The 19,939-nt window shown below is 42.2% G+C and overlaps 1 pseudogene; it reads right to left on the reverse strand.

The window, feature by feature from the left end:
- Positions 1-9,695: 9,695 nt before the first annotated feature.
- On the reverse strand, positions 9,696-14,689 carry LOC123068981 (disease resistance protein PIK6-NP-like; annotated as a pseudogene).
- Positions 14,690-19,939: the final 5,250 nt, after the last annotated feature.

A 19,939-nucleotide genomic window follows, 5' to 3' on the forward strand; every position in this document is an offset into this window, starting at 1 on the left:
GAGTGAAGCAATGTAGTAGCTGATAATGATTTCCCTCAGTGAGAACCAAGGTTATCGAACCAATAAGAGAATCGCAGAAAGCCTAGTGAATGATAACTCACAAGTATAGGGGATCGCAACAGTTTTCGAGGATAGAGTATTTGATTCGACACAAGGGGAGCCAAAGAATATTCTCAAGTATTAGCAGCTGAGTTGTCAATTCAACCACATCTGGATAACTTAATATCTGCAGCAAAGTATTTAGTAGCAAAGTAGTATGATAGTAATGGTAGTAGTGGCAAAAGTAACGATAGCAGTTTTGTAGTGATTGAAACAGTAGCAACGATAAAGTAACTAAGCAGAGAACAATATGTGAAAAGCTCGTAGGCATTGGATTGGTGATGGAGAATTATGTCGGATGCGATTATTCATGCAACAGTTATAACATAGGGTGACACAGAACTAGCTCCAATTCATCAATGTAATATAGGCATGTATTCCGAATATAGTCATACGTGCTTATGGAAAAGAACTTGCATGACATCTTTTGTCATGCCCTCCCGTGGCAGCAGGGTCCTATTGAAAACTAAGGGATTTTACACTAGTAGAAAACGGAGATTTAAGTTCGTAAGGGCCTTTAGTGTCGGTTCTGCAACCGGCACTAAAGAGTGGAGACTAAAGACCCCCCTTTAGTACCGGTTTGGCACGAACCGCCACTAAAGGCCAACCACATGGCGTGAGCTCGCACCATGGTATGGAGGACGTTACCAACCAGTACTAAAGGTATTATTTTGAAAAAAAAATCTGAAAGTTTTGGAAAAAAAATTGAATTTTTTTCCATTTTCAATTTTTTGAATTATTTGATGATTTAGTCTCTAATCACCCCTATTAACTACTCAAGTGTGGATCACTTGTTCCAAATCGTCTAACTTCCCGGCCGGTCACCCATCCTCTCACTCCCCCAGTTTGAGCACGCTTAACTTCAGAGTTCTATTCCTCCTACTTTCCAAGTCTGCACTTGTTGTTATCCTGACAAATATAATATGTCAATCATATTAACTCTCAGCAGTTTAGTTTGAGCATTAGGTCACACATTTCACCATTTGAGTTTGAAATTATTGTTCTAAAAAACAGTAATTATTTAGTAACACTAATATTTCTTGAATAAATTTGACCATAATTTGACCACAGTTTGACCATAGTTTGACCAGATTTGACCAAAATTAAAGTAATTATTTAGTAACACTATAGTCTTGAATAACTATGTAGTAACATTAATACTTCTTGAATAAGTAGTTTGAACAAAAAAATGAAATTTGAGCATATCTTTTTTCCTTTGAAATTTGAGGATTCTAAGAAATTGCAAACAGGCTGTAGGCTGTCAAAATCGGATGCGGATTTTTGTGCTGAACATTTTGATATATTATACGTTTTTTCTGACATCGTATGCAAAAGTTATGTCCGCTTTACTTTTTCATAACACTTTTTAAATTTTCCTAACTAGTACCGATTTGTACCACGAACCGGGACTAAAGGTGATCGTGGGGTCCCGGCCTGACGCCGGCCTGCCACCACCCCTTTAGTACCGGTTCGTGGCACGAACCGGTACTAAAGGTTCAACACGAACCGGCATTAATGCATAGCCGTTCGAACCGGCACTAATGGTACCATTAGTACCGGGCCAAAATCGAACCGGGACTAATGTGTCTCACATTAGGTCCTTTTTCTACTAGTGTTAAGGCCTCCTTTTAATAGAGTACCAGACCAAAGCATTAACGCATAGTGAATACATGAACTCCTCAAACTACGGTCATCACCGGGCGTGGTCCCGATTATTGTCACTTCGGGGTTGCCGGATCATAACACATAGTAGGTGACTAATGACTTGCAAGATAGGATCAAGAACTCACATATCTCTACTATTAAAGGGGGATCGAACGTCGTGATGTTCGACCTCCTTTCCACCGTCTCGTGCTATCGCTACTTCCCCCGCCTCGCCCCGTGCAACCCCCTTCAAAAAAATCCAGCATAACCGAACAATTACCGGGGAAGCAACTGCATCCCACGATCGCACGTCCCATGCCTGGTCTCCCCAGCCCCTCGCTTCCGATCACATCTGATCACAACTCTCTCACGTGAAAGGTCTCGCCGCTCTGCCCACACCACACACCCGCGCCCGGAGTCCCGGACCTCTCGATCCGCCGTCGTGTGCCCCGCGTGGATACTCCATGCCTCTCGCCGATGCTCCCCTCCCCGTCCGCCTTGTGGTCGCGGACTCGCGGTGGCCGACTTTCTCTTCATGCACGACAATACCCCCGTCGCGTCGCCATGATCGTATCAGTCACAGTCGTGCTCGTGCTCGCGCTCGCGCTGCCCTCGTCTCGGTCGCCATCGCACACCTCCTGTACAGCATGCTCGTCATGGCAACCGCCACCGTGCTTCGGTGTACCTATAGTCATGTACTCTGTTTATCACGAATCAGACCCCGAGTGTGACGGGACCACTATTCGGCTGCTCCCGTCGGTTGGCTGCCCCAATTCCCGTCCGTCGTGCAGCTGCCGCAGGCTTTCTTCGTCGCCATCTAGCCTCCACTGTCTCCTTTCCCCTCTCTGAAGGCAGGCCCTCCTCGATGTGATGAGTAGTCTGCGGTGCTGCCGACCCCTGCACGAGGGAGGCCGCGGCGTCGGCCACACCATCTCTCTCGTCGGGGCCGTCCTTCATGTACCGTACCTGGCCGGCCGGGAGGAGCGTGCTGCTCGCCATGATCTTCTCCACGTCGTAAGTGGTAACAGCTGATGGCGAAGTTGGTGACCTTCGCCGCCTCCTTCCTCCTCCTTCTCCTACTTGACTGCATGCAAGAAACACAGCCAAGCGCGAAAGCGACGAGCAATGATGTGCACTGCCATTGAGTACCTTGCAGGGTTCTCGCTAGGAATCTGAAGATAGCGTGTTGTACACTTGCAGGTAATTGCTTTTATTGGATTGTGCATGCAGTGTTTCTTGGCACAGTGGGAGGAGAGGCCAACCGTACTTGTGTAATGGTGCAGTTAAATGTTTGAAGGAAGACTTGGTTTGGTGCCTCTACGCTAAGTGAATATATTTTTAATCCGTCTATCGAAAAATTACATCTTACTTGGAGAATAATTACATCCTACTTCGAGGAAGCAGGGACGTGTCATATGTTTTTGGGATCCAGGTAATACTTAGCTTACCTGCTAGACCACATTACTTCCAAAATATTTACCTACCATGACAGGAAAATATATCAAAACGCAGGAAAGAAGAATATATTCAATAATGTCATCATTGTTTCGGTACCAGATTCAACTTATTGGATCTAGCAATGCATTGTAGACTCAACATATCTAGCTCAGACCCATCATCCTCTCATTCCTTGTTATGTATGCTTTTCTTTTGAAGTTTTCATCATCCTCGCTTTGTTTATTCAGATCCAGATTGTTGTATATACATCGAAATTCAGATCACACAGTGACTTACAAGGAGGGAATCAGCGGGGCAAGGGAAGAATCCTGGAATGTAAGTTTGATTATTTCCATAATAAGGGGACCATGATAGATGTTGGCTAACTGTGTTTTGAAGAATATCAGTTTCCTGTTCTCTTGGTGTTATTGGATTTGCCTCAATGTCATCCAGATTGGTTTCATACACCAAAATCTTAATCCAACTCCTTTCTGGACATGAGTATATATGCACATGCTACATAGTTTTGATGCATATATGTCTCTTCCTCTGAGTAGTATGCTCCAATTTTTTGTTTCTTCGTGTTTATTGCCACTTGAATAACATTCAGTTTCTCTAAAAAATGTTGTACTCCACGAAGCTCTCTTTGTGTGGTGGGAAATCTATCATGCATAGCAATTAGATGAAATCAGTTTTTAATTTGAGATGTCCTTTAAAAAACCATGGAGAAACTAGGCGAATTGTCGGTTAGCCCGCATCAATATGGCACATCGACCAGAGTTGCTTTCTTATGGACGATGTATTCGCATTAAATTAGAGTCGCTAGCTGTTCTGGTCGCGGCGGTCAGCGCCGCCCTCCCATCTGGTCACATTGCGCGACATCAATACAGGTCTGCGACTCTGGGCTAGCATGAATGCGGTGCGGGAAGCTGCGCGTCTGTTGGAGAGATAGAGCATGTTTGTTTCTTTTTCTTTTTCTTACTTAATAGGTGGATTTGCTCCAGTGATTCTGCGGTCGTCGAGGAGGTGAGGTTTTTCCATCAAATGATTCTACAGTTTGTTTGGTGTCAACTATATGTGGTAGTAATCAGCACTGCTACTAGGTGCAGAGTAAGGACTAGGACAAGCATCAGTTACGTAAATTGTTAATAAATCTGGTTTTGCAAGTCGTTGAGTCATAGTAGCTATGTAGGATTCCTAATGGACACTACCATGAATCATGTACTGTCGTTAAGGCAAGAGGACCTTTCCTAAATGTATTCCAGTAGTGCCGAGCCTCTTCTATGTTTTCCCTTTCGGCATGGACAAGGATTCACCTTGATTACTATTATAGAGTACATGTCTGTAGTAGTTAGCGTGGAGTGATAACTCATCCGCCAGTTGCACTTGTTGTTCCATATAGTTTTATCAATAGTAAAACTTCTAGGATTACAATTATAGTGCTTTACTTGGAATAAGTAGGGTTTATGTATCTTTGCGATATTAACATATTCCCTTTGTCAAAAAATAAGTACGGTTTATGTCCAGATATTGTCAGTAATACTGTATGATCTAACTTACATGCTTTTCTCATTCTGGAGTGTAATGTCATGGACGTCTCATGCGATTTCAGTCTTTTCAGTGTGCAAATGGTTAGAGCATTTGACCTATATATATACATGACTTATGTCAAAATGGCCATGAGGATATAGGTGGTACTCAGAAAATGCCGAGCAATATGAGCTTTTCATAGCAACTATTTAGTTGGAAAAAAACATAGATTGAATATGGATATATCAGATGCGTCTGCTTGATAGGATGCTTATTTAGTTATGTGGATGCAGTGGCTGCAGTGATGCTTCCTTTGATGTGGATATGTGTTCTCTTTTTTTAGTATTTGCTTACTTGCTTCTTGCTTGTCTATCAGGCTACTTTGGTAGATTTTAGAGAGAAATTTATTTTCGAACAAGACTATCAAGGAAGCATCAGGGCAAAGATATATGTTGCATTACTACAGTTGAGATAATTTGATTTGATTCTAATATGTCAAGCTTCTGAAACTTCACTATGTACGTTGGTTTGGTGATTTGATATTTGTCACAATGTAGTAATAAGCAACATACGACACATAAATTCTTTATTTTTTTCTCTTCAGGATACATCCTCGTGGAGTACAAGACATTGACCAATATCTCCTCAAGCTATACAAGATTAGAACACAGCGATACTTTTTTAACTCGTGATGGTAAGTATGTATATCTGGAATTCAAGTTTGACTCACATGTATTAGGTTTAGTAGTACTCTCTCCCTTCAAAATAAATGTCGGGTTTTAATTCAAATTTGAATTGACACTAATTTTGAAACGGAGGGAGTACATTGTATAGGGAAGAAGATATCATACTATTTTGTGGGGTGAGCGCTTTAAGCAGGAGGGGTTGTCAGGGCTACAAGAGGGCTTATTGTGGGTTAGTAGATATAACAATGAGCAACTAGCAAGGTTGGATTAGCGTTGGAGGCGAATAACAATGGTGAGCGACGTTCAAACTTATTATTATGTTCCGTGGCAACGCACGGGCACTCAGCTAGTATTCATGAAAACATAATAGCTTCAGATCTGAATTCATGGCACTCGGGCCCTAGTGATAAGCATTAAGCATAGCAAAGTCATAGCAACATCAATCTCAGAACATAATGAATACTAGGGATCAAACCCTAACAAAACTAACTCGATTACATGATAAATCTCATTCAACCCATCACCGTCCAGCAAGCCTATGATGGAATTACTCACGCACGGCGGTGAGCATCATTAAATTGATGATGGAGGATGGTTGATGATGACGACGATGACGGATTCCCCTCTCTGGAGCCCCAAACGGACTCCAGATCAGCCCTCCCAAGAGATTTTAGGGCTTGGCGGCGGCTCCATATCGTAAAACGCGATGGATCCTTCTCTCTGATTTTTTTTCTCCCCGAACGTGAATATATAGAATTGGAGTTGATGTCGGTGGAGCTCCAGGGGGTCCACGAGGCAGGGGGCGCGCCTCCCACTCTCGTGGACAGGATGTGGCCCCCCTAGCCTTGATTCTTTCGCCAGTATTTTTTATATATTCCCAAATAATTCTCCGTTGATTTTCAGGTCATTCCGAGAACTTTTGTTTCTGCACAAAAATAACACCTTGGCAATTCTGCTGAAAACAGCGTCAGTCCGGGTTAATTCCATTCAAATCATGCAAGTTAGAGTCCAAAACAAGGGCAAGAGTGTTTGGAAAAGTAGATACGACGGAGACGTATCAACTCCCCCAAACTTAAACCTTTGCATGTCCTCAAGCAATTCACTTGACAAACTAAAAGTGATAAAGAAAAACTTTTACAAACTCTGTTTGCTCTTGTTGTTGTAAATATGTAAAGCCAACATTCAAGTTTTCAGCAAAGATTATGAACTAGCCATATATTCACAATAACACTTATGTCACATGTTTACTCATATCAATGGCATAAATCAACTAGTGAGCAATAATAGCAAATTTTGGATGACAACACTTTCTCAAAACAATCATGATATGATATAACAAGATGATATCTCGCTAACCCTTTCCGAGATCACAAAACATCAATGCAGAGCACCTTTAAATATCAAGGACTGACTAAACATTGTAATTCATGGTAAAAGAGATCCAGTCATAGTCATACCCAATATAAATTAATAGTAATGCATGCAAATGACAGCGGTGCTCTCCAGCTGGTGCTTTTTAATAAAAGGGTGATGACTCAACATAAAAGTAAATAGATATGCCCTTCGCAGAAGGAAGCAGTGATTTGTAGAGGTGCCAGAGCTCGATTTTTGAAATAGAGATGAATAATATTTTAAGCGGTATACTTTCATTGTCAACATAACAACCAGGAGATTTCGATATCTTCCATGCTACACACATTATAGGTGGTTCCCAAATAGAATGGTAAAGTTTATACTCTCCCTTCACCAACAAGCATCAATCCATGGCTTGCTCGAAACAACGAGTGCCTCCAACTAACAAGAGTCCCGGGGGAGTTTTGTTTGCAATTATTTCGATTTGATTTGCATAAAGCATGGGACTGGGCATCCCGGTGATCAACCATTTTCTCGTGAGTGAGGAGCGGAGTCCACTCCTCTTGAGAATAACCCGCCTAGCATTGGAAGATATAGACAACCCTAGTTGATACATGAGTTATTCGAGCATACAAAACAGAATTTCATTTGAAGGTTTAGAGTTTGGCACATACAAATTTACTTGGAACGGCAGGTAGATACCGCATATAGGAAGGTATGGTGAACTCATATGGAATAACTTTGGGGTTTAAGGGATTGAATGCACAAGCAGTATTCCCGCTTAGTACAAGTGAAGGCTAGAAAAAAGACTGGGAAGCGACCAACTAGAGAGCGACAACAGTCATGAACATGCATTAAAATTAATGAACATTGAGTGCAAGCATGAGTAGGATATAATCCACCATGAACATAAATATCTTGAAGGCTATGTTGATTTGTTTCAACTACATGCATGAACATGTGCCAAGTCAAGTCACTCGAATCATTCAAAGGAGGATACCACCCCATCATACCATATCACAACCATTATAATAGCATGTTGGCACGCAAGGTAAACCATTATAAACTCCTAGCTAATTAAGCATGTCATAAGCAACTATAATCTCTAATTGTCATTGCAAACATGTTTATTCATAATAGGCTGAATCAGGAACGATGAACTAATCATATTTATAAAAACAAGAGAGGTCGAGTTCATACCAGCTTCTCTCATCTCAATTAGTCCATCTTATATCTTCATAATTGCCTTTCACTTGCACGACCGAACGATGTAAATAATAATAATAATGCACGTGCATTGGACTAAGCTGGAATCTGCAAGCATTCAATAAATAGGAGAAGACAAGGCAATATGGGCTCTTGGTTAAGTCAACAATAATGCATATAGGAGCCACTCCAACATTTCATTGTGGTCTTCTCCTCTCGACCCCCAAGGAAAAGAAAAGAAATAAAACTATTTACACGGTAAAGCTCCCAACAAGCAAAAAAAGAACAAGAAATCTTTTTGAGTTTTCTTCTAATTACTACTACTACTACAGCAAGAAAGTAACTAGCTAAAAGCTACTACTAATTTTTTTGATTTTCTTAAGGTTTTTTCAAACTCACAAGAAGAAAGCATAAAAAGGAAAATAAATTAGCATGGATATTATAGTGAAAAAGTATGAGCACCTACAACTAGCATGAGTGTGTGAATATGAATGTAATGTCGGTGAGAAATACGTACTCCTCCAAGCTTAGGCTTTTGGCCTAAGTTGGTCTATGGCCACGGCTGACCTGACGGATATCCAAAGTTATAGTTAGGGTCGTACTGAGAAGAAGCCTCGGGTTGCCACTGGTTGGCAATCTCCTCCGGCTCCCACTGGTAAACAAACTGTCGTGAAGGGTCAAATTGTGGTTCCGGCTCTGGCTCTGTACCTGGTGTGGGGTTTTGGTAGGCGTGAATGGCCCCCGGCGGAACAAGGTATGTTCGCGTTGGTCATGGAGGAAGTTGGTGAGGCCTCCGTGGTGCGAGGGAGATTATATTTGGGCATCTTGTCTTCTTCATTTTGCTTATCCTTCGAGTTTCGGCTCGAAGAGCACCTCAAAAATCTCTTCATTATTTTCTGAAAATTTCTGAAATTTTTAGTAACTTCATATAAAAGTGAACCAAACTCAACAAAAGTAATAGCAACTACTCCCACAAGTGCCTAAAGACTATATGATGCATTAGAACTACTTGGGACCATATAAATTTGACATGCAACCTCAAGAGCAGGGCCATCTAGGCAGCAAAAAATTGCAATGAATAAAGCATTAGAACAAAAACTAATTGGACCATTGGAGAAGTCACATACCGAAGAACAATCCCCCAAAGCAGTTTTGTGAATGGAGCTTTGAGCAAGGAGATCGAAAATGGCAGTAAGATAGTTAGAACTCGTGCTTGAGCTGGTTGATGATTTTTTTGAAAGGAAGGAGTGTGTGGTGGCTGGAATAAGTGGAGGGGATCCACCATGGGCCCACGAGGCAGGGGGCGCGCCCTGGCCCCTCGTGGCCAGGTGCTTGCTCCCACTGTTGTGTTTTTAGTGCCAGATATTCTTAAATATTATAGAAAAAAATCATATTTCAATTTCAGGGCATTCAGAGAATTTTTATTTTTGGAGTATTTTTTATTGCACGGATAATTCAGAAAACTGACAGAAAATACTATTTTTGCTTTATTTAATCTAAATAACAGAAAGTAAAAGGAGGGTACAGAAGGTTATGCTTTTTAACTTCATCCATCTCATACTCATCAAAAAAAATCCACTAACAATAACTTAAATGCATGCACGCCCAAACCAAATACAGTAGATCTAAAACTTTTGCCAATACTACGCACGATTGATCAACCCCAATTAAATGCAGAGAAATCACAAAAGATACAGAGCTCAGTTCGGTGTGCGTAAACATACACAAACAATAACAAAATTTCGTTTCAACAGGAGTTAAATAGAATTCAGGGGTGCGACACAGCCCAAGCTTCCACAGCAGCGAATGAAAAACACAACTACCCATTAATCAAGCAACCCAACAAGAGGTACGAGGGAAACAAAAAATATAGCTCGCACTACAGGCAAAGCACCTTGAGTACATCATCTAATCACACAAATTCGCTTGGGGAATCTGGTATCTCTATAGGAATACATAGTGAATCAAATGCTGGTAGCCGGCCAGTTGAGTTGCAGACTTGCAGTAAGTAGCAGGAAAGGAATGGATAACCGTGTAGCTCTCCAGATGCATGACTTGAGTTGGATCCACCAACTGCTGTTCAAGATGAATACAGGGTCAGCAGAATGTATAGTGAACATGTTTCTTATTGTTTCAGAACGACGGATGCACAACACAGTTTAGACAACTGTTACTCGTAGGAATGAGTAAAATTAACCATGATCATTTGAATTACCGGGATAAGGCAGCTAGTTCTTGGTGGCCGGTATCTCCATCGGACACCTTAATAGCTCAATAGCTCAATCTTTTCCACCCTCTTTCTGTCTTCTGCGACGGCCTCTTCCCATTCCTTTTCATCCTTAAACATGCCATGTTCACTGACTCTATGGACACGAATCTCACAGTCGGAGTGCAAGTTGATTGCTTTTTCAACGGAAGACTCCAAAGCCTCCAACCTGCCTGGAGCTGCTCTGTAACAGTCAAATTCGACCTCGAGGTGTGCAAGGCCTGAAAAATGCTCGGCACCCAAGTATGCAAAAAAGTCGGACGCCACCCACATTGGGCTCAAGCCAAGACGGAGCTGTCGGAGTGCTGGCACAGCATCCGGTTCAAATGTTAGCCGCAGTCCATTCGTTGGTTCCAGGAGAAAAGCAGGATGTAAGACTGACGTATATTTGAACTGCATCACCTTTAGCAGTTTGAATCCATTACTACGGTCAGCTTTTCTTCGATGACCCCTGTAACGCATAGCTGAAGATGGGCCATAGAAGGCATGCCCATGAGGACTTGGAGACCCTCATTATCAAATTCCTTGACCCATATGCATAGTTTCACGAGATTCTTGAGGGAGGCCATTCCCCTGGGAACCATTTCCATTCCATATGGCGAAATTTCAAGAACTTGGAGGGAAGGGTAGGTCCAGCATGGGTTACTGAACAGACGCTCGGCTATCTCTCCACCAGTACCAAGATACCAAAGGTTGCATTTGCCCGACTCATTTAATTCCTCCGCAAATCTCACTGGGTCGTCAGTTTTCTTGAAGCATAAATCCTCCAAGGCCTGCAGACTCCGGAACCCACTTGCAGGCAATTGTGTGAAATCGCTGACAAATAGGCGCACCAATTTCCGCAACTGCGCCACGGTTGATGGCAATCTTAGAAGTGAATATCAGCCTCTCAAATCGAGTGTCTCCAAGTGCTGCAGCTTTCCGACTCCACTAGGAAGCTCAGTAATTGTACCACTGCAAATGTGCAAATACCTCAGCTGACGTGAACTTCCTATGTGTTTTACATGCTTGTTTTCCAACCAATCACAATCTTCAAGATCCAACACCCGCAAAGCATGGAAGTCCACAAGATGGGGTATCTGCTTAACTTGCCCAAATATAGTCAGTGAGCGAACATGTATCTTGGTTTCGCCAAGATCCAACACCGGCAAAGCAGGAAAGTCAACAATATAAGGTATCTGAACTTCCCAAAACATAGTCAATGAGCGAAGATGTAACTTGGCTTCTGTAACTGCATAGGCTGCCCCATTATGCTCTTTGCCAATCGATTGCATGGAGAGACGACGAATCTTTCTTGGAAAAGAATTGCAGATACGGCCATTAAAAACAATGGCAAAATTCTCTTCATCTGATAAAGATATGATAAGGTCAAGCACCATATCATGGACTCGACAATATTTCACAGTACCATCATAATCAATATCAGTTGGCTGGATCATATTTCTATTAACAAGTTCATTGATACAGTTCTCTGCTACCTCATCCAAACGTCCCCATTGTCTATCAAGGAATCCTTCGGCCATCCATTTCCATTTCAGTTCTTTACACTTGATTTCCCAGTCCTCTGGATATATACACAAGTACAACAAGCAAGTCTTCAAATGATGTGGAAGATCCCAGTAACTAAGTAATAGTATATCTTTCATCACTTTTAAGTTCCCATCATTATCAAGCGAAGGACCAGTACCAACGGAATCTTGCAGTCTCTCCCATTCATCCTTCTTATGTGGCTTATTGGCAAGCAAACTTGCAAATGTACTTATAGCCATTTTTTTAAGATCCCATTAGAAACTTCTTCTAGTTCAGAAGGACAGGGATCATCCAAGGAGAAAATTCTCTTGAAGAACAACTTTCGAGAAGCATCATCCTCTAGAGGTACCATTTGATAGGGTTGACCGCCGGAGTTGGAACAACACTGATTAGCTACACCGGTAATGCGTGTAGTAGCAATTATTCTGCTACCATTGTTATTATCAGGAAATGCTGCCTTGACTAATTTCCAGTCTTGTTCTTTCCAGACGTCATCAATAACAATGAAGTACCTGCATCGAATAGTGTGCATTGTTAAGCATTGAAGTAACTGTGATGACTTGCACTAGTAGCAATTAATTTGATAATGCCAAACAGACACATAAATGTTGCACACTTAATTTTCCAGTAACTTTTTTTGCATCAATCAAACTTATTAGAAGTATATCACTGCATTGTCATGGTAAGTGAAAACTAAAGTATCTGAATCATATCAACGGATAGACGACTTTCCATTGGTAGAAGAAAGATCAAATCTACTTTTAAGTTTCAACCCTGGAATTTAGTACCGTTTAAATCACAAACCTTAACTATTAACATTGTATTTTACCTTGTAGACCCTAACCACCCGGCGGGTGCGTGTTCGTCCAGCCCACCCAACATGGCATCTAATTGATGATTCATTATATAAAGATAAGATATTTGTAGGCTTGTATTTTATCCACGTTTCCTCTGTTCTCCCTGCTATTGTTGTGTGCACGGGGAGCCCTACCGCCCTGCTCATTCATGCACATGCACTACCTCACACAGCCAACTAGACAAAGCTGCCCTGCTATGCGTTGAATTCTGATCGATTGTATCACCATGATGCCATGTTTAGAATATATTTTTTTGTCTAAAAGGAGTCAGGTTGCCTTAAATGGCCGTGGCCTGGGTTAGGGGCAAAATGAAGTATTTCAAGAGTAGAGACTGTGTTTGCTGGTACTGTAGTCTGGAATTGAAACTTAAACTCAGGGCAAGTTTGGAGTTGAATTTGGTTAAATATCCTTTTAGAAAATATGTATGGAAGAAATAGGCACCGACAGAGCGGGCATTTGTTAAGTGTATATTAACATAATTATTATTTATTTCTATTTTATCCTGAGGGGTGAACTGAGTGAAAGTTTGAGAATACTTTCAGATACAGTTTTTCTCCCCGACTTCTATACAAAGCAAATTCATGATTGTAAATTTAAGAGTACTTACTGAATGTTTGTTTGTCACCAACTGTGACTGGGTAGCCCAGTTTGAGATAGATGCGAAGACAATCTAGACGTTCAACAAACTAAGCATACTCAAAACAACTGGAGCTAAGTATTTTTCCTTAGAAAAATGGAACTCAAGCTAGCCATTCGATCTTGCCTGTTTAAAGCTAGCTATTTACAGTTCTTCCAAATATGGGGATTAATTAACGTTGGATAACTGTATACAAATTGGGACATAATAAATAAACAAAACAATGTAATACTTCGTACCTCTTTCCGGTCAAGATCTATTTGGTTTCACGGATTAATTGTTCTTTTTCCCAATGATTACAGTTTTCATAAGCATCTTTATCAATCTGAGATAAGATATCCTTTAAAAGCTTCTCTAGATCAAGAGTACGTGACACCGACACGAAACCTCGGCACTAGAAGTCCACCCCAATCTTGCGGTACACCTCCATGGCCAGGGTCGTTTTCCCCAACCCTCCGGACCCGACAATCGGCAACATTTTGAGCTCCATACTCTCATCCATCAACAAAGCAGTAACTTGCTTCACTCGGCCGTCCACTGCCACCAAGTCCTTGACCTCCTCGTGAAGCGAGGTTATCCGTGGGTCAATCTCCACCCTCTTCGTTAGACTGTAACAACTCTCGTCAAGCTTGTACCTAGCATCAATTTTACGGTAAAAACTGAATTAATCTCATGTTGCACCATCCAGAAATACATACAAGTGCAAGAGTTAAGATCCTCAACAACAACAACAACAACAACAACAATAACAACAACAACAACAACAACAACAACAACAACAACAACAACAACAACAACAACAACAAGTGCAAGAGTTAGGAAAAATGCAGTACCTGTCACGCCGCTCACTTTCCTCCATGACGCGAGCCATGAGCTCCTTGATCTGGGTCGCGATGTCATGGCGCGCCCACAGAGTCTTGAGCCGGCGCGCCGTCCTCTTCATGAACTTGGGTTTGGCGTCGCCGCTGCCAAGCCGGTCCATGAAGCGGTCGATGCAGTCTTCCATGTCGTAGCTGAGGTCGCGCACGCTGTCTCTCCAGCCCCTGGCCAGGCCGTCGAGCCTCCCCTCCATGTCCGCCAGCCTCTCCAACAGGATCCGCATCCTCTCGAGCTCGCGCTTGAGGAACTCGATCTCCTTTCGGACGCACTTCAGGAGCTTGTACTCGTCGCTGAGAAGCGCGGTGAGCTTGGCGAGGAGGGAGCCCATTGCCCCCGTCCCGGCGCTCACCCCCACCATCCCTAGATCTCCCTCCCCCAAGGCCAAGGGCCGCCGGTGTTCCCTCTAGATCTCGTCTCCGTGCGCTACTACTCTAGCTTGCAGGAGGAATTCGAGACGAAGAAGCTGCTGGGCAAGTGGCCAGCAATGTCTGGTCTTTGCAGGAGGAGGAGCAGAGCATCAATAATGGAGGAGGTGCAGTGATGCACTGTGGACTGAAGGCTGCTGCAGAGTGCAGTGTATGTGAACGCGAGTGACGATGGGACTCGTCCTGCCTGCTTTATGACTCCGGCCAAGCTACAGCAGACGTTTGCATATGCATTATAGCTGATGCCCGTGGCAAATTTGACAAATTTGACCTGTGAACGAAATCAAATCACAAAATGAACTGCTTGTAAAACTATTTCACGCGGGTGACCTTTTTGTGTAAGGCCCGACACGAAGGCGTCACACTACATTGTGCAACGCCTCACAGATAGACCCCGTACAGTGTAGTGTGACGCCTTCGTGTCAGGCGTCACACAAAAAGGTCAGCCATGTGAAATAGTTTCACGGACAGTTCATTCTGTGATTTGATTTTGTCCATAGGTCAAATTTGTTAATTTTGCTGATGCCCGTCGTGTACATGAGGCTGCCAAGTAGGTCCCACTGAGATAGTACATCATATCTGGGTTGGTGGGTAGACTCCAGTGTAGAGTTTCTTTGATTCATACTAGTTCAAGATGGCAATGGGGCCCCGAAACCCGCATCCCCGCAGGTTTTTACCCTATTAGGGGACGGGGATGGACACCTTTTCATCCCCGTGGGGCTGTTATCGGGCACATTATACAACCCGACACATTTCGTGGGTTTATCCCCGTTTCGATAGTCCTCGAACTCGAAACCCGGGAAAACCCGTCTAAATGCACATGCATTGATCCGGCCCAGCCCAAAGCCACACAGCCTGTGCAGCCGAACCCCCCAGCGACCAGCGTCTCGAGGCCAAAACAATTGGCTTACTCGCTGTGGCCTGTGTCCAGTTTCGCTCGTTCCTCTCCCAGTCTCCCCCACTCGAGTCTCTCTCCCCCGCACATCAAACCTAAACCTAGGTTCGCCACCGCCGCTCTCTCGATCCAATCTCGCACCAGCCGCCGACCAAGATCTGCGCCGGCGAGCCCTCCACGTCTTCTCCACCGCCCGCGGTCTGATCTGGAGAAGGGGCGCCGCCACCGGTGACAATCTCCATGGTGGCCTCCTCACGGCCCAAGTCAGGTGAAAGGGCGCCACCGCCGGCGCCGTCTGCGGCCACCCGTCGCCTTCCTCTCTCTACTACAACCCCGCGCGGTGGTGGTGGTGGAAGGGCAGCAGGTCGTGGTGGCCTTCGAGGAAGAGGAGGTAGAGGCCTTTCCAGTCCTGTTCCCAATCCTCCATCAAACTTCAACGTCCGCAAGAAGTTAAAGACGAGGTGAGCAGCCCGATCTTGCACAATCTGAGATGGATGGTGCTAGGGTTTGAGACGGATGATGCTAACTTTCTATGGATAGATGGATTATGTTTGCTAGGGTTTGGTTTAGACTTTTGTATGTGATCTTTTTTCATGAAAGTTTCAGAAGTTGAGTTGAAGCTAGTACACTCTTGCAAGAACGAAACAAAATGGATTTGGAATCCTTGTACAATTAATATGCAGTGTGTAGGTACATGTATATGATCTTTTCATATTGTAGGCTACATGTATAAATTGCTACTGTTTTGTCAAACTTGCAAGAAATACATGTAGTAGAGTCCTTGGTGCTACTGTTTTAGCAAAATTGCTACTGCTACTATGTCAAAAAAAATACACCAAAGCTAATAATTCTGTTTTTATTCTTTTTGATAGGTTAATTGATTCATTGACGACACCGTCAACAGAAACTACAATTGTACAGTCAGTTACAAGTAGTGTGCCTGAACCTGTGGATATGGACGAAGAATTTGATGAGTCCGTCGATTATGATGCAATGTTTGTTGGAGAACATGTTGAAATTACGGATGAAGAGGAAGCTGCGGATGAAGAAGATGAAGAGGAAGATGGGGATGAGGATGAGGATGGAGAGGAAGATGGGGATGAGGATGAAGAGGAAGATGGGGCTGAGGAAGGACATGCAGTAGGTTCCAAGAGAAAGCTCACATCAATTGTTTGGGTTGATTTCAAGAAAGTGAAGGTCCGTGGGAGATGGAAGGCACAATGTCTTCATTGTAAGAAGAAACTAGGAGGGGAATCAAAGAATGGGACAAAGCATCTTCATGTTCATTTGGCGGCTTGTACTATGAAGAAGGTCCATAGCAATGGTAAAACATTGAGCCAATCTTCTTTGAGGTTCAGTTCTAGTAGCCATCGAAAAGTTTCGGTGGAGAACTATACTTTTAACCAAGTTTTTGCTAGAAAGATGCTTGCTTCCATGATTGTGCTGCATGAGTACCCCTTATCCATAGTTGATCATATGGGGTTTCGAAGATTTGTTAGTGCATTGCAACCCTTATTTACTATGGTGACAAGAAACACTATTAGGTATGTCTTATGCAACTGTGAATTGTTCTACTAATATGCTATGTTTTGTTTAATATCTTCAATATCTGATTGTCACCCCTTCATTCATAGGAAGGATATTCTGGACGCTTACAAAGTTGAAACGAAGAAGGCTATCGAGTACATGGCTGCAAATCGATCAAGAGTGGCTATCACTACTGATTTATGGACAGCTGACAATCAAAAGAAAGGATACATGGCAATCACGGGCCATTTCATTGATGACTCTTGGAAACTTAGGAGTGTTATCATGAGGTATATGATGCTATTTGTATCAATAGTTGTTGCTGTAGTACATTCTTTGGTGTTGTTTTTATCGATATTTCCTGCTGTAGTACATTGTTTGGTGTTGTTTTTACCAATATTTCCTGCTGTAGTACATTGTTTGGTGTTGTTTTTACCAATATTTCCTGCTGTAGTACATTGTTTGGTGTTGTTTTTATAGATGATTGCTGTTGTAGTACATTGTTTGGTGTTGTTTTTATAGATGATTGCTGCTGTAGTACATTGTTTGGTGTTACTTTTATCAACATTTGCTGCTGTTCTACTTTGTTTGGTGTTGTTTTTATCTATATTTGTGGCTGTATAACATATATTCATTGCATTTGTAGGTTTATTTATGTGCCAGCTCCTCACACCGCCGAAGTTATAGCTGAAGAACTTCATGAATCATTGATATCTTGGAATCTTGATGAGAAGCTATCAACGGTGACTGTTGACAATTGTTCTTCAAATGACAAGACAATTGACTTGTTGGTGAAGAGGATAGGGAAGGACAAGCTCATGTTGCAAGGTACCTTGACTCACATGCGTTGTTGTGCCCACATTCTGAATTTAATTGTCAAAGATGGCTTAGATGCTATGAAACCAGCAATTGAAAAGATTAGAGATAGTGTAGCTTTTTGGATTGCCTCACCAAAATGAATAGAGAAGTTTGAGGAAATTGCTAAGTTTCAAAAGGTCAAAATAACAAGAAGATTAATACTTGATTGTAAGACTAGGTGGAATTCAACTTACACAATGCTTAGTGTGGCTCTACCATATAAGGTTGTTTTTGAGCGATTAAAGAAGGTTGAGAAGCAATACGAGAGTCTCCCTTCTAAGGAAGAATGGGCTTTTGCTATTGATGTTGTAGAAAGGCTGCGGCTGTTCTTTGAAATCACTGAAATGTTTTCCGGGACTGATTATGTAACTGCCAACATCTATTTTCTCAAGATTTGTGAAATTAAAATGAATATGAGGCAATGGTCAACTTGCGGTAATGAGGTGATACAAGCCATGACATTTAGCATGGAAGATAAATTTAACAAGTATTGGACTGATATTCAAGGTCTAATGGGAATGGCTACACTTCTTGATCCTCAGTACAAAAATGAAATGTTACTTGTTTGCTTTGCTATGTTGCATGGTATTAGTCCTTCTAGTACAGAATGTGAGGACCATGTTAATGGAATAATTGCCAAGATATGCACATTGTTAGAGGAGTACAATCTTGAGAGTGATGATGATCATGGACAATCATCTTCCTCATTCTCTTCTCTGGAAGCTCCAGCCCTTATGTCACTCTTCAATGCACGTGTTGCTCAAAAGAGGCCAGCATCTTTTAGGATGAAATCTGAACTAGACCGTTACTTGGAAGATGAGCTAGTTCCATTGTCCAAAGATAAGTTCAGTGTGTTAGATTGGTGGAAAGTTTCTGGAACACGCTATCCAACTTTGAGGCTGCTAGCATGTGATGTTTTTGCAACTCCGGTCAGCACGGTTGCCTCAGAATCAGCATTCAGCACAAGTGGTAGAGTTCTAAGTGATCACCGTAGTCGTCTTACCCCTGAAATCTTAGAGGCCTTGATGTGTTCACAAGATTGGATAAGAAACAAATATAAAGGTATGTCTTTCTTTACATATCATAATATAGTTTATCATTATCTTGCTGCAATGTTTCATTAGATGTTCATTACTACTTATTTCATTCTTATAGATGCTGACAATGAAGATGGACAAAGCTTTTGGAGTTGTCTTCAAGACATTCAAGAGGGAATCCAGGTGAAGTACAAGTACTTTCACATTTCATATACCAATCTGCATATTTTTCATATTTAACTTTAGCTTAAGTGAATTTTGATCTTCTATAGGACTTGGCACTCTGAATTGGCATGCTTTGAAGATCGTCTTTTGGAGGCTTGGAGATGTCAAAGATGCCATGATGATGACCACTTTAAATTGATTTATGAACTACAAAATCTATTTTAGAACTTATGTATTGGACAATTTCGTATCATTTGTGCTCGTGATGTGTGAACCATGATTTCTATTTCAGAACTTCTATAGTTGGACATCTTGTTGAACAATGTATGACCGAAATATGCTCCTGTTTGTTGCTGAAATATGCTTATCTTAGTTGTTGAAATGGGCTATAGTTGCACTGAAATAGGCTTCTTTTAGCTGATGTTATTCCTGAGTATTGTGCTGAAATTTGCTGTTGTTTTGCTGCTAAAATATACTATGTTGCTGCTGAAATGATATCATTGTTGCTACTATTTATCTTATGTTGCTGCCACTGAAATATACTATGTATGTTGTTTAAATCTTCTGAAATACACTATATAGCTATTGAACCATCTACTATTGTTTCTTGTTGAAATTTGCTCAACTTATGCTGCTGAAATGTGATTGTTTTGCTACTGAAATGTTATTTTTTGTCACTACTGTGTTTGTTTAAACATTTTGATTTTCTCGTGGGTTCCCCATGGGTTCCCCGAAACCCGATGGGTTTAGGGGACGGGCAGAAAACTAGCCCCGTGCACGGTGATGGGGACGGGGACGGGTTTACGATTTTCTCGTGGGGATGGGTTTGGGAAGGCAAAACCCGATGGGTTTCATCCCCGTTGCCATCTGGAATACTAGTACTAGCTAGGAACCTCGCAGATTTTTTT

This window comes from Triticum aestivum, chromosome 1A (assembly GCF_018294505.1).
Source record: "Triticum aestivum cultivar Chinese Spring chromosome 1A, IWGSC CS RefSeq v2.1, whole genome shotgun sequence".
Taxonomy (NCBI): Eukaryota; Viridiplantae; Streptophyta; class Magnoliopsida; order Poales; family Poaceae; genus Triticum; species Triticum aestivum.